The sequence below is a fragment of the Oreochromis niloticus genome, linkage group LG8, assembly GCF_001858045.2.
Source record: "Oreochromis niloticus isolate F11D_XX linkage group LG8, O_niloticus_UMD_NMBU, whole genome shotgun sequence".
Taxonomy (NCBI): domain Eukaryota; kingdom Metazoa; phylum Chordata; class Actinopteri; order Cichliformes; family Cichlidae; genus Oreochromis; species Oreochromis niloticus.
In genome coordinates this window covers 3,764,159-3,782,895 of record NC_031973.2, presented here as the reverse complement: position 1 = coordinate 3,782,895, position 18,737 = coordinate 3,764,159, and positions in this window count along the sequence as shown.

Here is an 18,737-nt window from a genome sequence, read left to right as displayed (position 1 = left end):
CCATCTGCATCCATCTGATTAAAAAACAAACTTTGATTGTGCAGCCACAGCCTTGGCACACCTGGAAAACTCAGCATCCAGACAGGCTGGATGGTCGCTCGTATATTTTTGCATTTGTAACCCATTCCTTTATGAGACAGCTTAAAAACCTTTTTATTATAACCCGCTAATATCTCCAGTTGTTTTGGAGCTTTCAGTTAAACGCTGTGCAGCAGTATCGTTGCTTTATGGTTGCTCAGACCCATCAATCAAGATCAACACAGCTTTTCACGCTTGCTATTTGAAGGGATGCATATAAAGATAGGCAGACAGATGTAATGAGCCATTACAGCAGATGCAGAAGTTTCCGGGTAGATATTCAGCAAATCTAAATTTAACTCTTTCTATTTTCTTTTTAACAAGGGAAAGAAGCCGCAATGAGGGAACCTGATCGGGCCGGGCTTTTCAGACGGAAAAAACGTGACGAGTCGAAGCAGCAGCAGCAGAAAGGAGGGGAAAGAATACACCATCTCTGGGCTTTTTTTATCCATTCAGCAACTCCCCTTTGATGTTCCGGTTTTACCCCGAGACAGTGTTGGGGGGGTCTTAAATTACACAGAGGAAGAGTGAGTGAAAATAGAGAGGAGCATACAATGGAAGCAAAAGGGGAGAAGTTGCGTGTGGCTGCCAAACTTCTCTGCTGCTCTGCTTTCTGCTAACCTTTGCGTGGATTTGTCTGGGAAGTTTACACTGTGGGAATCAAATCTTCCCTGCGGTCTACCATGTGAAACAATTCCATGACTTGTGCACAGTGTGGGGCTCTTATTTTAGACTGTGCTGACATGATGTTTTCGGTTGATGGAAAATGCTATTGTTCAGAGTTATTGCCCTTTCTGTAGTCTTCATATTTAATCACAAGAGGTCTTTCTGGACTTATTAACTTACGGCTATTCCAGAGTTTCCTAAGGAGTTTGCAGATTTCACGTATTTAAGTTTATACACTTGACCGTGCGCCTTCATTTACAGATGATCTGTGTATAGTCCATCTACTTGCTGTACTGCTGTTCTTGTAGTATTTGTGTCCATTACTGGCAATGACAACTAAAATAAACTCAAAAGACCCAGTTTATTAGGCACACCTGGCTGAAACTAATGGAGCCTAATAAACAGCCGCGCAGTAAAGCTGCCTTCATGAGGACAATAATCAGTTTTTGATTAAACGGTTTCAGAGCTGTTGATCCAACTTTATCACTTTATTTATCTCTACCATTACATGTGGTAAGTGTTATCCGCACGGAGGTTCCAGGTGGATAACACCTGCCATCATGCAATTCTCCCTGCAGGTTGTGCTTTTTGTAAACTGAACCTAACATCATATATTTATATAGTTTCCACTGCAAGGGTGTTAACAAGAACATAAAACTGATTTATTTATGTAAGATCAAAGAATGGCAACAAGACAAAATAGACCTAAATTTGTCTGGATAGATCCATTTTAACCCTTTAATATACGTTTATATTTGTATAAAAGGTAAAATCAGAAATTCACCCTCTCATCTTTTTTTAATGAGATCTTTACAGCACCAGCAGTGGGCGGTGGGTCCACGGGAGTGCTGGCCCATGTGGCTCCTTTGGGTTAAGCTCATGGCTCAAGCCATGAGCCAGGGCTATGAGTCTTCTGATTTGTGCTTGGTCTGGATGGGGGGGGTGAGGTGTGTCAGGAATGTCCTTGCAGGAGGGGCAGACCCAGGACACACTGGGGTAATTACAGCTCTTAGCTGGTTTGTGAATGTCTATTTGACCAGAAGAGCTGGAGAAGGCTGCTGGGGAGATGGAGGTCTGAGCTCTCTGCTTAGACTGCTATATTAGAGGTAAAGTTTAGAGTTACAGTTTGGAAGCTCAACAGAAAAACTGAAATACCAGCATGAATGTGAACTGAGAATTCATTTAAAGGTGACATCGTCTAGTTTCTGAAAATAAACCTATTTTCAAAAACAATCACAACCCTGGACAAGAATTATCTTTAGTCTTGTTAACAGACTCTGAACGTTTTAAATATTGTTTTGTATCAGTAATAAATAGCACCTTTCTGTGTACGTGATATTCTTTGCTATTTAGAGGTTTCTTTAAAATTAAAAAGTAAACTTTTGGTTGTAGTGAAGACGCCGCGTTCTGGTGTCATGCTTCTGTAACGAGAAGCTGCCTTCATACACGTGAAGGCCATGTCAGCTTGTGACTCCAGAGGTTGTTTACCTCGAGGAGCTTGAGAAGACTTACTGAGGCTGTTGACCCCGTCCGTGGCTGGATCCTCTGGCAGGTCTTTCACTGTCACCTCCACTTTGTCCCTTCAAGCATGGAGCTGCCTTGTTGTTACCGGGTAGAGTTTCACGTTTGTGGCATAGCACGGCTGCATTGCGCTGAAATGTGGGAGAGTGAAGATAATCCTCAGTTCCTACTTCGGCGGCCCTGAACTTGTGCGACCTCGGAGCAGCCGCTGTGAGACGTGTGAGCGAGGCTCAGCGGACGGTATCAGGTTGGTCACACTCGGTGGTCTGCAAATCGTCTGTGTGAAGGTCAACGTTGATGGAGGCCATATCAAAGTGCATTAATTATATCTGTGATACACAAATAGAGCACATGCTTACCATGAACTCTTGGAGCTCAACATTATGGAATCAGATCTTTCATCATTCTTCGTTGTCGTGCTGGTGGCTTAAACATCTTTTCTCTGGTTCTACCGGTTCTGGTGTCTCAAGTTTGAGCTGCTGGTTCACATCCAAACACCATCAGTGCTGAAAGGTATATACAGGTTTCGAGCAACATCAAAAAATATGATAAAGAGGACAGAAGACTGTAAATTAGCTAGAATCCTCTGACAGAAAACAGGACAACATTCCTCCCAAAGGTCCGGCAGCTGGTCTCCTCAGTTCCCAGATGTTTCCAGAGTGTTGTTAAAAAAGAGGGGATGCTGCTCAGTGGTAAACACAGCCCTATCCCAACTTTATGAGACATGTTGCTGCCATCAAACTCAAAATGAGCTCACATTGAGATGAAAGTTGTGCATTTTGTTTATGAGATTTAAAAACCATTGCATTCTGTTTTTATTTACATTTTGAACCAACCAGCCCAACTTATTGAAACAGGAGTTCTACCACTTTAGCAGGCAGGTCTCTGAAGGTATGTTTAGGCATTCAGAACATTTTATCTGTGTTCTCTTATACATAATTTATGTGTAATATGTATTCTTTGAGCTTTTTTGAGCTACCCAGGAACCTTTGAGCATTAGGAAAAAAAAATTTCATGTATGAAATGCTTGTTGTCAATGTCTGGATGAATTGTAAAGTATTGCTGGTTGCTTCAAACATCCTGTGGGCCCATTTCTAAGCTGTGGATATAATCATAATGCATCCTTTGGATAATGTTGGATAATAATGATGTATCTGTGAGAGGTGTATATGCAAAGAATCTGAATCTTCTCCTCTTCAAACCTAAAGTGTTGTAAGTTCCCAGTAAAGAGACTTTGCCAATGCTCTTCATTGTAGGTTAGCACATGGATCAAATCCAGGTGTGTTATAGTGTGGTTTGTGTGGCCTTTGATCACATGTCATGTGCAGGTTGTTCTCAGCAGAGGAACAGGCTGCAGCTCACTTTGTTCTAATGATGGTCCATTATCAGGATTCTTCAGTGGTCACTGTGAATTGGTCGTGACCGAGTTCACGTTGGCTTCATTCTTGATTTCAGACAACTGCAGCATTAAGCTCCACTCTGATTGTTAACCCAAGAACAAGTAACTGATGAAAGAGCGAGGGAGAAAACAGCAGCAGGGTGGTCCTGGTATGTGCTGTGTGCATCATCCTCTCTCTCCAGGGCGTGTGAGGTGTGATTGCTACAAGAGTTCTGATAACAGCTGAACCTGTCAGTGCCAGCCGACCAAACAAAAGCCAGAGGGGTGGCCTTTGGCAGGGGTGGTACGCATGTTTTGGCACTGGGTCACATCACGTAGGCACAGCAGGGGTACCTACAGCCCCTCTGGACCAGACAGGCAGGCCCGTACGTGTCTGAGAGGACACACAGGAATAGACCGGCTTTAGGAATCAGATGGCAGGGAAGCTTAAACACGTACTCCCCAAAGTTTTCAACATTAACCAGCAAAAGGAAAACTCTGCTTTGACTATGTCTGCTTCGTCTTGGTAACTGCGTCTCCTGATTTGCTTCTCTTCTTGTCTTCCCACCTCTGTATTGCTTTCATACTCAAAAATAAAAACTTTGCAAAAAACATCATGGTCACATGATGTTTTTTTCTTGAGCAGTTAAATCCCTTAAAACTTGGCTGCTCTAGCTGTGGTCATGGCTGCTCGGCCTGCCAGCTCCTCATCTTCTCTGCTATCCAGCGCCTCAAAGGTCCCACTCCTCTTCTTTTCACTGCTGCTCACCCTGCACTCTGGTTAACAACGCTCCATTTCCAGTTTCTTTCAGGGCCAAGTCAACCTCAAATCACCTTTCCTGTTCCAGAGCCTGCTAGCATTAGCTACAGCCATATTTGCTCTAGAACCACCCAGTTCCTGAATCGGCTCCAGAGTCACTGAAGCCTGTTCCTGCTGCTACTGTTAAAGATTCTGCTCCTAGATCAACCTTCATCTCTGGAGTTCCTCCAGTCTGCTCTCCTGTCTGCATTTTCCAAACTCTCCGCTGCTCTGTTTGCATTGAATCAGGAAGGCGTTCAGCTAAATCCAGCCTTTTCTTCTGGCTAATATTAGCTGAAATGGAGACAACTATCTCCGTCCATCCAGTCTAATAAGAGACGACCAGACTTTGCAAACTTGGCAAGCTCACCATTTTTTTATTATCATCAGATAACGGCCTAGCTGCAGATTTGTAGCAGATTAGCTAACTCAGGTGATGCAGAGCTCAGTTCATTTTTTTAAATTGTATTAAATCTGCATGCAGTAATATATTTAAGGTAGGCATACATCTTCAGATGATGACTTTTCCATAAAATCTTTGTCATTATAAACAATTTACAGTCAAATGCAAAATGGAAAAACTCTCCTTTTACTGTGCAAATGCAAATATTATAAAACACCTTTGTTTTTGTTTTGGTGTGACTTAACAGATTTTTTTTCTTAACGTGTTCGTGTTCGGGTCAAATCTGACTGATTTACAAATTTTAAAAACTCATAAATATTGCGTTTTACATCCGATTGCATCGAGGCCTTATGACATCCTCCGTACTATGCACTTGAACACATAAAAGTGATGAGCACCTCTTTCGTTGAATTTTGAGTGTTTTAATCAACTTTGTTACATCTGTGGTGTTCCCGGTCAAAAGTGACCGCCATAGGAAATGAATGGGAATCCACCCCACCCCACCCCACCCCCTTTGGCCTCTAACCCACTGAATAGCCCACTGAACGACCCACTGAACGACCCACTGAACGACCCACTGAACGACCCATTGCTCTACCCACTGAACGACCCATTGCTCTACCCACTGAACTACCCACTGAACTGATTTTGGTGGTGAAAAATGTTTCTCGTGTTAATTTAAGAGCTGTTAAAACTAACTGGTCAATTGTGACCAGAACGTTGCAGTTAGGCGCGTGGGGGTGCACACAACAGGAGGGTGAACGTGACATTTTTATTTTTGCACGTCAGATTTTTCTTCTTCGGTTTTTCCTGCCTTTCCTGCACAGCTGACAGTACTGTCCAGAAACAGACAGGAAGCAAGGTTCCAGAGAAAAAGAAAGTATGTGCTGCTCACTGAGTTGACCGTTTCGGGAAAGCTTTTACTTTTAAGTTACTTCCTGCTCATGCAGGTGTATCCCAGCTGCAGCTGTTATTTCATTTTTGGTTGCAGCACGTTTGGGACTCCTAACTTATGTGTCCATTTTTACTTCTATTCATGGTCTCTTATTTTGTTTGATTGATTTCATTTCCCTCTGAATAAAGGGGATTTCTTCAACTTATGTAAAGTACCCCTCTCCCATTAACCATGTGATCCCTTAAACACTGCTCTACAACTAAACTTCACTGATGACTGCAAACAACCTCTTTTTCTCCCGCTCTCCAGCTTATTTCACATTTTTCAGTTTAAGCCTAAAACCCTTGATGAAAACAGTTCCCAAGCCAGAAACAGAAAACCCAGATTGAAGAGAGGCGCATATGTCCAGATCCAGGGATGAAAACATCCTGCACCTATTATCTCGATTCTGATGAGCCTCGTCAGATCACTGTCAGCTTCAGGTACAGCGCTGCACAACCTGTGGCTGATAAGGGCAGGCGGAGAGCCAGGAACATGGCTTTGTCAATCCCGCTGCTCTGTTGCATCACAGATTTTATTCAATAATTTCATAATGTCCAGTAATTTGATGTTCTCTGCAGTTTAATAAGCTATCCGTGCTGCAAGTCAGGAGGGTGTGTGTGTGTGTGTGTGTGTGTGTGTGTGTGTGTGTGTGTGTGTGAGTGTATTCAGGAATGTGCCTGCTAAAATGAAAAACATAGACTTTCCATTCAGGAGTGTGAGGACCTCTATAGGAGCTGGCTGTAATTTCCCGTGGGTGCTGTATAGTTTCCACCTGTGTGTGGTTGTTAGCAGGTTCACGTCTGGAGGTTCGAGTTCTCCGTTTTCCTCCGCTCTCCGCTGCCCGTCCTTCTCTGCTTGTTTTGAGACGTTGTGGGCAGAATCAGGAAGCATTTGTTGTGCACAGGATGCCCCCTAAATGCACCGTTCCCACTCGGCTAATAACTTTAACACTTCTTCTTCCCCTTGGCCCCACATACAAGTTAGATGCTCACTTCCTCCTTGGGCAGTTGCTTCCTCTGTGGTCCACAGGCATGAGGAGCACTCTGTGCATGTGTGGTTAGTTCAGTAAAGTATAGCAATACTGTGTTATGCAAGAAGCGTCTCCCCAAGTTTTTTTCAATGCATTGCATCAGCTGTGCGACTCAGTCTTTACAGATGAATCAATCTGCTGATGAATCACGGCAGACAGTGCTGCTGGGCCCAAGCTGTGGGCCTTTTTAGGGTTTTTCACTATTAAAGACTTTTACTTTAAATAATCCAATGACATTTAAGGTAGTGAGAGAAAGTTATTCGATTTAAAGCCAATAAAGAAAAGAGGTTTTATTTTTCTGATAATGAAAAAAACAGTTAAACAACATTCCCATGACCCTGATATCTACATTTTTCCATGCAGCGTATAAGGTATAACTTACATACATCAAAGGCATTTTGTGGTTTACTATGCATGCTGATGATTTGGAGGAAAAACAATAAGCTGTGCAAGCCAGGAGCAATTTGATGATGTTTCCAAGCATGTTGGAGCACCACACCACGGCACTATATCCATAAATCTTCTCTGTGGTGTTCCTCGTTTCCTCCTGCCTGGAAACTCCATCCTTTGCATCCTTTGTAATATATCAACTATCTCTCCTCTGCACCCGTCCAAACCAGCTCAGCCTTGCCTCTCTAACTTTGTCTCCAAAACACTCAGCCTGAGCTGATGTGCTCATCTTCAGCTCGTTCTTCTGTCTCTTTGTAAACCTTCACTTCCTTCTTTGCTGCTGTCCTTCTGTCACCCCTGCCTGTTTGTTGCATTGATGTTTGACCCCAGGTATTTCAACTCATCTACCTTCTCTACCTCTGTTACACCTGTCTCCTTCTCATTCACACACATGTATTTCTTGCTTCTACTGACTTTCATTCCTCTTCTCTCCTTTCTGCACCATGGAAGCACACAGACATTAAATCTTGATTCCTTCCTTTGCCTCGATCATATCAGCCAACTCTCTCACTTTACATCTAAAGGCCCTACTCTCACCTCCAAACTCCTGCTCTTCTTTCTCTCCCGCTGCCTCCTAACATGCCTTCCCCTTTTCCTTTTCCTTTATCTTCAGCCAACAGTAGCACCATTTCCACCAGTGCCCTGTTAACAACAGCACCGGAGGTGGTTGTTGTTAACCAAGTTCCTGACTGATCTGGTATGGAAAACTCATCTCCATGAATGATTTTGCAATGATTTTACACCGGATGCCCTTCCTGATGCAACCCTACCCATTTATCCAGGCTTGGCATTGGCACTATGTTTACCCTGGTTTATGGCTCCACGTGGATGGGTCAGCTCAATCGTTCTAAAGGAAATTAAAAAGTGGCTCAGACTATGGACAGTTCCACACAAATTCCGGCTGGGAGAGACTTGTGGACTGAATAATCAGGCCCCATCTTATCTTAATGACCTTATAGTACCCCATTAGAGCACTTCGCTCTCGCACTGCAGGCCTACTTGTTGTTCCTAGAGTATTTAAAAGTAGAATGGGAGGCAGAGCCTTCAGTTTTCAGGCCCCTCTTCTGTGGAACCAGCTTCCAGTTTGGATTCAGGAGACAGAGACTATCTCTACTTTTAAGATTAGGCTTCAAACTTTCCTTTTTGCCAAAGCATATAGTTAGGGCTGGACCAGGTGACCCTGAATCCTCCCTTAGTTATGCTGCAATAGGTGTAGGCTGCCGGGGATTCCCATGATGCATTGAGTTTTTCTTCTTCAGTCACCTTTCTCTCTCACTATGCGTTAATAGACTCTCTGCACTGAATCATACCTGTTATTAATCTCTGTCTCTCTTCCACAGCATGTCTTTATCCTGTCTTCCTTCTCTCACCACAACCGGTCGCAGCAGATGGCCCCGCCCCTCCCTGAGCCTGGTTCTGCCGGAGGTTTCTTCCTGTTAAAAGGGAGTTTTTCCTTCCCACTGTCGCCAAAGTGCTTGCTCATAGGGGATCATATGATTGTTGGGTTTCTCTCTTTTTTGCTTGTAATATTGTAGGGTCTACCTTACAATACAAAGCGCCTTGAGGCCACTGTTGTCGTGATTTGGCGCTATATACATAAAATTGAATTGAATTGAAATATGTACTGTTTAATTCTAATTAATCATTTAAAAATGTTACAGTGGATATTTTTGGTGTATAATGTATAATGACAGTATTATACTGAACAGCTTGTATTCAGTACTGTTCTGTTTTTACAGTAATAAACTTTTGATGTAACAGTTAAAAGCTTTCAAATCCAGCTTCCAATAATGGGGAATCTTTACAGTGTACTAAGTCTACAATTGCAAGGATTTAATATTATTGAGGAGATTGATATGGAACGCGTAAAACAAGACACGTAAAATAAATGTTTACTGTATTTTGTCGTTTTCTTTGTAGTAGTTTTTTGTAGCAGCGCATCCAATTTCATTTTCCTGTTTTTCACTGGTTGACTGCTATCTTGAATTACGGGCTAAGTGAGGAAAACATGGACTGACTTTAGGCACGTATCACTGCAGCACGTTTCCTCGTTTCTGTTTTTTTTTTGTGCATTATCAAAATCACCTTAGTCACTGTTTTTCTTCTTTTATCCTCCGTCCCTGTACTCCAAAAAAAATACATCAAGGAAGTAATACCTGCACCAGGAAGCGTGTGCACGGCTGGATGTGATTCACAAGTGTTACAGTATTTGGTTGTTGGAAATTTTGTTTTTCCCAAAGCAGGGAGCAGTTTTACTATAAAAGAAGTTGCGTCACAGGCAGCAGTCGTATTTTAAGATTAGAGCAGAGTGATGATGTGTTATTGTGTTTTCATTCCCCACATCAGGATCATACAGGCGCTTATTCCCAGAGGGACTATTTGAATAAAAAAGATGAATGAACATGTCAGCCATCCGATCCTTACACAGGTCTAACTCCGACTGATTCATCTCTTTCTGTCTCTACAGTGAGGAGCAGGAAAACCCGCATAAACATTTCTGGGATGAGGTGAGGTGAAGGAAAGGAAGAGGTGGGGGGTTGCAGGATGTTGTTTGACTTCCAGATCCTGTTTTCTTTCCCAAGAAGCTACACTAATGCAGGTGCATGGGCCGCTCTCCCCCTCTGCACCACCTCCAACTTCACCACCACCTCCAGGGCCGGCCCTCATCCTCCTCTCAAATAAGTCCAGCCCTTCCCCTCCTTTGTGTCAGCTCTTCTCCTCACAAAGACGTTTTTGGCATCCCTGGTGTATTAGCAGAGCTTTTTTGTTTATGTAACATCTTTTCTCACCTTGAGAAGACTGAAAATATTCCCCAAACTGCATTTAAGCTCATTTCAGAGCAGAAAGAAAGAGCTGAGTGAGTCTTTGATGAGCTACATCTACAGTTAGAAGCTGTGGGGGCTCCTTTAAGGCCCCACATGTCTACAGGCTGGACATGGCAGGATGTAAAAGCTGCTTTTCGTTACCTAAAAGCATAAATTTAATGAACATTAAAAACCTTTCCCCCTTCAGAGTCCAGCACCGAACCCAAACCTCCCTGAAAAAAAGTCTCAGGGGCTGCATTTCATTATAAATCATTCTCCAGTTTTTTAAGTGTGCTGCTCAGAAGAGTTTCCATGACATCATCAGCTGTCGGTATGAGAAGCCAGTCGCTTATATTCAGAAATTCAAACCAGGGCACACAGCAGCAACAGCAGCAGGATGGCAGGCGTGCGGCGAGGAATCTCCTGCTGGGCTTCACGTATAATTGGTGGCTCGGATCCTGCAGCACGAACGCTGTGCATCAGGGGTCAGCAATTAGGTTCAACCAGGGGCCAGTTTTTTCCATCTCCGCTGAACATTTTTTGGTCATATAGTATTTCATGTCATTTGAGGTTTCCATCAAGATTCCATATGATGGTTAACAGAGCTAGAGGGGCTTATTTAATGCTCATTTGGTAAAACGAGCACACAAAAACAATGTTTCATTTACTTATTATTATTTTGGTCGTATTTCTTTGGATAAGCTTTAATTGCACTGCAACATACAACAGAACTGTGAGGTATTAGGGAAAAATCTGGAACACAAACATTTCAGTGGAAGGTCCCTGTTTGCCTATCCCTAGTGTATATGACCATGAACTGCCAGAAAAGAGACAAAAGAGAGGAGAGCTGAGAGGTCTTTATTGCAAGAATTGAAAAAGGAAGTCACTGCAGCAGGAAAGTGACACATCCTACACTGATCGTTAATCAAATTAACAGCTGAGGCGGCTGTTTTACTCGTAAACGCCCCAAACTGGGAACATTACAGTTTCGGCGTGGAGTTTGGATTTGATAAATAATAAACAGATATAGAAACACTATTTTACATTTCTTGTGCTTAATAGCCCACATCAAGTTTGATGGATTGCACGACTCCACTGAGTTTAACATTTTGGTTAATTCATCTAAATATTGTATTAAAATCAGCCTGGAAAGGCGGGAGAGAAACACATTTGTGTTACTTCAAAAGCTTGTAAAAAGCCTGCATCATTCGGGCCGAGATTCTTGGTCCAGAGCTACTGTGTTTTAAACAAGTCTGTTTATGTGCACACACTTCATCCATCCATCTGTACTAGCTACCATAGAGCGGGGGGACCCCAGGACTGGTCGCCAGTCTGACTCACAGACAATAGCTCACACTTGCAGTCACACCTATGAGTAATCATCATCTGGAACTGAACATCCTGAATATTTTGTTATTGTCTTTTACCTTGTAAATGATTCTTACAACCTTCTTGCGGTCAAACATGTGACTTCTTTGCTCGTACAAACCTGACACTAGGTGGAGCTGTCTTTACTTACAGGCTCCGAATTCGTTAGTTGTTGTTCCTCATACGAGACTAAAGACTATTTTTTATTTTATTATTTATTTTGAAGGCTGAAGCTTCCCTTTGAGCCAGTTATGAACATGTTGGGTTCCCTTTGGTGAGCATAAGCATGATTTTCATGATTCCGTTCATTGAATTTCGTGGTCCTGCTTTCATGCACAGCATCTCTTAAGGTCCCGTCAAAGCATTTCTGCTGGGTTGAGGTCTGCGCTTTGACTGCGTCACATTGAGGTTTAAACCTCAATGTTTTCAATGTTTCCTTGCTATCTGGGTTTCTTTTTCAGCCTTTCTGTCGCAGATTTGCTGCAGTGTTTGGGCAAAGTTTTGCTGTTATGCAGATACTTTAGATCTTTACATTTACATGGTTGACATTAAATATAACTTAAAAATTTTAAGAGTACCAAACTAATGTCTGTAAGTTATGTGCCTAAATCAGGTGCATTAATTTGCTATTAAACAAAGCAGGAACTGTTCAGTAACACATTAAAATTCATTTAATATAAATGTAATTATTTGTGATTTGTAATTATAGACCACTGCTGCCATATTTCTAATGAATGTTTTGACTTTTTGAGGTTTTATGTTTTTTATGTTTTAAGTTAGCGATGATGAGATTGTAAGTCATCCGGGAGGCTTCGGGAAATATTTTCTTATGTTGGGATTTCAGTTTTGTTTTCATCCAAAATATTTCCACCCATGTTAAAAGCATGTGTGAGTCAGCTGCCAAACAGAAAACCTTTAATCCACCGTATGAACGTAACTCAGTAACACACCGCATGCAAATTCTTACTTAAGCGCCTGCACATCCATCCAAAGATCAGTCCAGTCAGCGGACGTTTTGTGGTTGCAAACACGAAACCTTCCATGTGTGAATGAACAATAAATCTGAATGCTTCTGTAATACATAAATCCAAGTGTTGTGTAACAGTGACAGTAAATACACTCTGAGGTAAAGAGGAAGCTCAGATGACGTGAGTGATTCAAGGATAAAACGCATTAATGGGGCATTAAAAACTAAACAAAGAAAAAAACTGTTGTTGAAAATAAAAAAACAATGTGGTGAAGTTTACTGAACAATAAACATAACATTGGCGCATGTTTGAGGCTTTATTTTAGTTTCTACGAATGCAGGATAGGGGGGTTTCCAAACTGTAGGCTGAACTTTGGTCCCCAGGGGCAAAGAGATGGTCGAGGCAGGAAGGAAGATGTTGTGTGGTGCAGAATGAAGCTTAAAATACACTCGTCTTCCCAACATTAAAGTCGATGAGTGGGCGTGGGGGGGATGTGCGTCAAAACAGGCACTAAGCAGGAGCAGGTGGTTGACATTGTCGTGGGCCTCCTCGCTCTCTCAGCCATCTCTCAGCACTCTGTTTAGCGTCTTTGTTTTGCTTTCGTAGCCCCTCACGCTCTCATCCAGCTTTTCAGGGTATGCAGGAGATTCTGTGTTTTTATTTTTTATTATTGTTGTTTTTGTTGCACAGCATATCCTCACACTGTACACGCGGGGAAGTTCAACGGGTCCAGTTCCCAGCCTTGACTGAAGCGCAGCGCTTTGGAGCTGCTGCACTACGTGACTTTTTACTATACAAACACATCGGTCGCAGGCCAGGAGGCCAATCAAAGGAAAGAAAGATAAGAAAGCAAGTCTGCTGTGATGTTTAGTCTTTTAAAAATAGATTTGAGAAGTACCACGAATTACCAGGACGTCTTCATTTATACTTTAGAAAATATGTTGTTTTTTTTACTTAAATCGCATTTACAGACAAACATGATCTTTGATGGAAGCTGGAAACCTCAAAATCCCATTTACCCATTTTATTAATATAAAGTAATTTAGCTGCACATTGATGAAAGTGTAAAAATTTAAACAGTATGTCGTAATTTTTCTACATGTATGTAATGCAGAAAGCAATCTGTCAGTATGAGTCTTTGGGCTTAAATTGTCAGAAATAAACGTGTAAAAATTGCAGAAAAAAATTCTTCCATTGCCCAGACTGTGCTGTAAAAAGTTTTTTTTTAAATTCACACAGATGTTTAATTTAATCTTTTTAATTTCCTGTGTAATGTAAAAATAGGAGTTTCTACAGAAATGACATGCATTTCCACATACAGTAATTTTTCTGTTATTCTATTTTTCATCAAATGTATTCTTTTATCATGTTGCTGTAGTATGAGTGGCTGTGGGAGAGATCTGTATCAGTATGAAAAAGCTGTCCAGGGGCTGGATTAGAGTTTGCGTCAGGCCCATTCTGGCCTTATGTTTGACAAAATGATTGAAACTTAAATTGTAGCATCTTCTCGGTTTTTGAAAATCTGCCTGCTGAGCTTTTGGCTATAACAAACCTGAACACACCCCTACCCCAACATGTTTTATGATAGCTGTTCAGCTCTGTGCAAAGGATGAACATCATCAGGTAAACCTCTCTAATCAAGACTGAAAAAAGGAATTAAAATTTGAAACTGTTTAGCAGCAATAACTCTGTGTTTTTCAGTGTACCTCTGAGACTGATTCTCAGTTATGTTTCTAGTACTTTAGAAGAGGTCTGGTGCGCTATTAAATCAATAAACAAAGGAAGGTCTCCTGTGGATGGATTGCCTCCCGAACATCTTGTTTCTTAAATTGTGCCTCAACATGTGGCCAAAGCAAAACATTAACCCTGCACAGATTGCTGGTTATGCGGTGTTACCCAGTGCTACGGATCTGAATGTTCCTCCAACAAAACTGCTTCCATTCATCAACACTTCTGGGATGATTGAACAGGTCACTTCAGGTTCCACAACAGCATCTGGATTAAGGGCTTTTCGATTACTGAATTGTTCTTCACACACTTTTACCTCCAAATCTGCTGGTTACAAAAGGTGCTGATGTGGCGATTTAGCGGGCCTAAACCTTGACGTTCCCTCCACCGTGCTTCACAGCTGGAATGAGGTTTCTGTCTTAGTGTGCTGAGCAGCTGGTTTCCTTTGTGGTGTCCTTCCATTAACATGAGTCCTATTCACTGTTTAAGACTGTACACATGAAAACTATGGTGAGACTTCTAGAGGTGTTTTTTTTTTACTTTTGTCTGGATTACATGTTTTGATCTCAGTGTGATCTTTATGACAAAACTACATTATTTGTAGAGAGTTTGTCTTATTGTGTATGGCTGAACAACCAGATCTAAAGAAACGCCTCTTAGAGATTTTGAGGCATCTCTAACGAATCTTCTAAAGATCTTTTGAAAACTGTTGAGATCAAGTTTCCATCCAGTTCTGGAAATAAGCAGAGCTTGTTAGCACTTTGTACGACTTTAGTTATGGGAGGGACACTTCAGCAAGTCACATATCTCATCCATCACCTCATAGTGCCGTATCACTCCATTAGAGTACCTTGCTCTCAGACTGCAGGCTTACTTGTAGAGTATTTAAAAGTAGAATGGGAGGCAGAGCCTTCAGCTTTCAGGCCCCTATTCTGTGGAACCAGCTTCCAGTTTGGATTCTGCAGAGCTCCTTCAGTGACAGACTGCTGCATCCTAGATGCATGAAGGAGTGTTTCCGCAGGTCCTTCCTCCCTGCAGCTGTCAGACTGTACAATCAAAACTGCTCCCAACAATCATAGATGTTACATCTGCGCTGAAACTGCAATAATTTAATCAACCGATTCGCACTACAACCTGGTTTGCCTCTTATCTGTAGTTAATTTTATTTAATTTAATAACTGTACAGTACTCTGTTTATAGTAACCATTGTCCTTGATGTAAATATGTAAGAAAAAATTGTGTATGTTTCTGTTCTGTGTCCTGTGTACTGTTTGTTTGTATATGTGTCTTTCTGGCTGCTGTTACAACCAAATTTCCCCCTGTGGGACAACTAAAGGATTATTCTAAATCTTCTCTGCTTTGAAGATTAGGCTTAAAAATCATTTTGACATCATTTTGAGAGTTTTTCCTTCCTGGTGTCACCAAATGTTTGCTCATAGGCCGTTATCTGATATTGGCATTTCCTCTCCCTTATTGTAGGGTCTTTACAAAATATACTAGAGGTGACTGTTGTTTTGAACTGGTGAATTAATTTGAGTCTCATTTGTAACGTCTGACTCTAAGACGCTTTTGAAGAATTTGTAAAACCAGGGACTGACATAGTTAGCTCAGGCTGGACAGTGAATCATTTCTCACTGTGTTCAGTGAACATACGCAAAGTTCAACTGTTTGTATGTAATTTATTGAGAGAGTGTCTGTCTGTAATTCAGGGTTAGACAAAGATCAGATCACATTTATGAGGAATCGTAAAAAGGAAATGTCCGTAATTCCAGTCCAGATGTCCAAATCGCGATAGAAGCTACCACCATGTTTCAGTGTGGGCTTGTTCCACTGTTGCATCTCCATTTTTATTGTGGTCACTGAACTCAAACTGGAATTTATGAGTAAATTTGACATTTTTTCCATATGTACTGGTATGTCGTGGTCTCTGAGAACCTCAAGCCTTTGCCCTCGATTCCTGCCTTCTTTTGGCGGCACTTTTCTTCCATAATCCCTGATGAAGTTCTTTTTTCTATTTCTCAGTGAATAAAGCTTGACGTATTGACACTCTGGTCACACGTTTGATTTAGCTGATCCAATAAAGCCTTTAGCAGTCCAAGATTGTCCCTATAGAAACCTTCAGCTTAGCCATGATCAGATGCTCAGAAACCCCCTGTTTGCTCCAAATAACAAACCAACACTTAAACTTAGTTGCCATGTTTTCAACTATAACACAATGCTACTAATACGCCGCTGATGAGTAGATCAAATCCGCCTGAGCATCATCTGAACGCTGCATCAATAGAAGGATACAACTCAAGCGAATATGACCTTTTGTCCAGTGGAGTTAACGCGGTCAGTGCCACTAATGCACTTCAATTTAATTTGTGATCTAGAAATAGAGCAGAATAGGAAATTTTTCTTGATTTTACATGTCAGAGCATCTTGTGGTTTTAAATATCTCTCATCAGCCACGCTACTCAGCAGATTTGGCTCGCTACGACTTTGTCATCTTCTTCAAAATTCAATTCCCGTCGAAGGGTCATTGCTTTGATATACTAGAGGAGCCCCATGTGTAACTGAAAGTGTTGTAAAGCTGAACAAGAAGACAATCCTGAAGACATCCACAGCCAAATTTAAATCAGTTTACAGACCTACAGTAGATTAGAAAATCAAAGTACACTTTTATTGCGGAAGCCCCCTTAAAATCAGATACTTCACTATTCTCAGAATTCCTGCCGTCGCTGACGAGCTTCAAACAGTACACATGAAAAAAAACAACTTTTCTTTCACCCTTTTGAAAACAGTCTAACAAATGGGTTTCACAAATAAGTATAACGACAACTCTCCAACTTCACAATTTGGTTTAATCTAAGAGGAGTGATCACTTGATCACTAAACTAATCAAACTAAATACTAAACTCCATTTAGCAGAAGCGTGGCCAGAGGCAGGACAAAAAGCGTTCTCTGGCTGTCTCTCTCCACTCTGCTCCTGCTCTGTTTACCCCAGGGGTCTCAAACTTACGGCACACGTCGCCCCTACTTGCAGACTGCATATTGAAGTGAAGAAGTATAAAGCAATTTTGCCCTTGTTGTTGAGTTAAAAGTTTTTAAAAAGCAAAACATGATTTAACATGAAGGCGATATGAGCAGAGAGCAAACATGCTGAGGGATTGGCTGTGTTAAAGGGTCAAAACTAATGTCTACACTCATGTCTGCATTATTTTGTTAAGTACGAACAAAATGATGACAGAAGTGCTGACTCGTGTCTGGCCACAAAGAGAGCACCAAGTTATTTATCTGGTAGTTCAATGAAAGGCTTCAGTTAGTTAAGAGTGAGAAAAGAAACATTTGCGTTCATGTTTGCAGTTGTTGTCTTGTTACAAAAAGCTACATTTTCTGAAATATTTGTGGGTTTTTTCTTGTTTGTTTGTTGTGTACTGCTTGAACACTAAAGTGGCCCTCCAATGAGATAACAGTGCCAGCGGTGGCCCACAGCTTATTTGAGACCCCTGGTTTACACTGATGCACTGACACGCTGTGCATTTACATCAGCTCCTCATCGCTCTTCTACTAATGAGATGTATCACAAAACAGGGAAGACAAAACCACAACAAAGGATGAATTAGTATCAAGGGTTTGGGCTTGCTTTCAGAGTCGTCGCATACCCACTTTCTAAGACAAAAAATGCTAAAGTGCTCTTGAGCAGAGCTTTAAATGTACACACCTACACAAACCAACAATTATATTGGCTTCATGGTGCTGGTCAGGGAGCACAGAGCCCTGAGGAGCACTAGTGGATGCTGGGACCTCAGGTCACCCTCATGAAGTCTGTTTCTGATCATTTGGTCAGACACGTTCATACCGGTGTTCAGCTGGAGGTCATTTTGTAGCTCTGGCACTGCTCATCCTGTTCCTCCTTGAGACTGTGCTACACAGCAAACCTTCTGGCAATGGCAAGTACTGATGTGCCATCCTGGAGGAGTTGGACTATCTGTGCAACCTCTGAAGGGTCTAGGTATCGCCTCATGCTACCAGTAGTGACATTGATCAGACCAAATGCAAAACGAGTTAAAAAAAAAAAAAAGAAGTCAGAAAAGACAAGACAGGAAAAAATGTCAGTGGGCTCCGCCTGGAAAACCATTCCTATTTTGGTGGTTGTCTCATCGTTGCCCCTCTAGGTGCACCTGTTAATTTCATTGACACCAAAGCATCTGAAACTGGTAAACAACTCCCTCTGCTACTTAACTGGCCAGCTCAATATCCAGCTTGATGCCTCACTCTGATTAAAGTCTTGCTTTCATTTTTTTGAGTATAGATGCTACACCTGAACCTGAGAGAACTTACTCAGGGGGTTCTGAGCTCAGATCCATTTCTTTATGAGATGTCAGACTTTTGTCCTGCTTCTTGATGTCCTAAAGAAAGATGTAACCAACATGGATTCCAGGAAAATATCTTTTTGTCATGTAGCAATAAGTACTTCTTTTAAACAGAGTTATTACTAAGTGGCTTTCCGTCCCAATCTATCCATTGTCTTCAATTTATGTGAAGTTGAGTCGTGGTGGCAGCAGACATCCTTTGCCTCAGTGGTTTTCCTCCAGACAAGATGTAAAATCTTTCCAGTAACT